We start from the raw sequence: 2500 nt of genomic DNA, 5'->3' as shown, positions 1-2500 counted from the left end.
TTTTCGGTGTCATAGACTTAGTTCATGGGTAGGAGGCGACTTGATGGATAGCACTGAGACTGCACAAAGATTGTTTAAACATGGAAACTGCCTTGTCTTGATATAAAAGTTGTATTTGTATCCAGTTCATCCCATCACTCAAGGGCATCTTATCGAAATCTTGCATATAAAGTAGTGCTATGGTTTTGGAACGGTTTTAATATGGTTTCGTTATATTTCTTAATTTAAACGAAACAGCAGATTTGCCCAACTTACACTCAACATTTTTTCTAAACCACTAATCCAAATCTTATAAAGTAACTACTTTACAGTAGTACTGTGCCTATCCTTCTGGAACAATATAGCATTGGACTTCATTATGTGTCTCGGCTGAGTAGCCGTTGCTTGGTGAGTGAAGGTGGTGAAACACACCATCTTGCGACCTAGCCAGACGTGATTGCTGGATTTTCACCCAACTTGTACTCTTCGTAACTCCTGAATCTGAAAAACTAGTAATATAACATACTGTAACATAAAGTAAGTTGGCCAGGTATAGCCAATGACTAAATCTGTGATACCCGTCATTTAGGGGGTAGAGGCACCTGAACATGAATCCTTGCCTGAATGATCACTAACAAGACACCGTGTAATTTATTTGGCAATATAAGTTAACTGACATTACATGTATATATATATATATATATAATATATATATATATATATATATATATATATATATATATAAATATATATATATATATATATATATATATATATATATATATATATATATATATGCATATTTGTATGTGTGTGTGTGTGTGTGTGTGTGTGTGTGTGTGTGTGTGTGTGTGTGTGTGTGTGTGTGTGTGTGTGTGTGTGTGTGTGTCTGAGACTCACTCAGAGTTACTTGAGACAATAAACTGAATTCCAAACTTTAATAATGTATCGTATGTTAACTTTTCATTGTCTGTCGAACATTAATATTTTATTCTCTTTGCCTCCTTTGAACATTCTTGCTATTTAACCTAATCATTGGACCGGAGTACTTTTTCGAGGTCTGTATTAATTTTCTGTTTCTTCCTGTTTTTCATTATGATTTATTCTCTCTCTCTCTCCTTCTATTATATATATATATATATATATATATATATATATATATATAATAGTAATAAACTAAGTATACATAAGTTTCCTTCTCTCTCCTTTATCTATTAATTTCAGAGAGTACCGAGATGTCATTAAAAATTATGCTTAGGACTAGGGCGGTTATTTGCTTAAGTGTTGATCGTCCCCCCCCAACAAAAAAAAAACGATATATATATGTTTTAAGTTTCCGAAGACATTCACTTTTAAATTATCCAGTGAATTTGTGTTAGGTACAATAAAGACTAAGCCGCAGAATGGTACACGCCAGTAGGTTGGACGTTCTGCACTCGGAAAATTATAACTAAGAATCAAAAATCATGTTTAATAACTTAACAACTCTTTATATGTCATATGACTTTGTGTGTGTGTGTGCATTTACATATATATATACATACACAGTCACGCCATGTATTTCGAAAATCCATCTGTAATGTTGAAAAATCTTCGTTTAACCTATGTGTATGTGTTTGTGTGTGTGTGTATGTGTGTGTGTGTGTGTGAGCACGTGCTTACGCTTTTGTACATGTACATGTACAGCCACGCCAGCTATTAGACTACTTGAGGAAGAAAAAATCTTTACAAAACTTAATTTAAGCAAACAACCAAATCTTAAGATTATGTCACAAGTAAACGGGTTTTAGGTTATCAAACCATTATATTTAGAAATCTTGTAGTTAGTTTCCTCAGAGTAATACAATTGCAACTTTAATGTTTAAAAATCTTTGTTTAACCTTTGTGTGTATGTGTGTGTGTATATATATGTGTGTGTGTGTATATGTGTGTGTGTGTGCAAGTATCCTGTTCTGTATAAAATGCGTTTATACTAGATATTTCCATCCCATATAACTCTAATTATTCTACACGGTGATTTTTCTTTACCCTTCGTTTTACAGCGCAGCGTACATCAACAGAAAAAAAGTATTTCTAATACGTTTTCTTGCACTTTTTATAAATTTGGGAAAAAATAAGCTGTCATTCCCGTCAAAATTTCGACGACCGTTAGTCACACACACATTCTCTCTTTGTTTCTTTCTCTCTCTCTCTCATCCTCTGTCATTTTCTGTTTCTTCCTGTTTTTCATTATGATTTATTCTCTCTCTCTCTCTCTTTCTCTCTCTCTCTCCCTCTCCCTCTCCCTCTCCCTCTCTCTCTCTCTCTCTTTCTCTCTCTCTCTCTTTCTTTCTCTCTTTCTTTTTATTATATATAAATATATACATATATATATATATATATATATATATATATATATATATATATATATATATATATAATAGTAATAAACTAAGTATACATAAGTTTCCTTCTCTCTCCTTTATCTATTAATTTCAGTGAGTACCGAGATGTCATTAAAAATTATGCTTAGGATTAGGGC

This window comes from Penaeus japonicus, unplaced genomic scaffold, assembly GCF_977035675.1.
Source record: "Penaeus japonicus unplaced genomic scaffold, GWHDUDI00000001_assembly GWHDUDI00000006, whole genome shotgun sequence".
Taxonomy (NCBI): domain Eukaryota; kingdom Metazoa; phylum Arthropoda; class Malacostraca; order Decapoda; family Penaeidae; genus Penaeus; species Penaeus japonicus.
The sequence above is the reverse complement of the archived record's forward strand: the minus strand, read 5'-3'. Positions refer to the sequence as shown.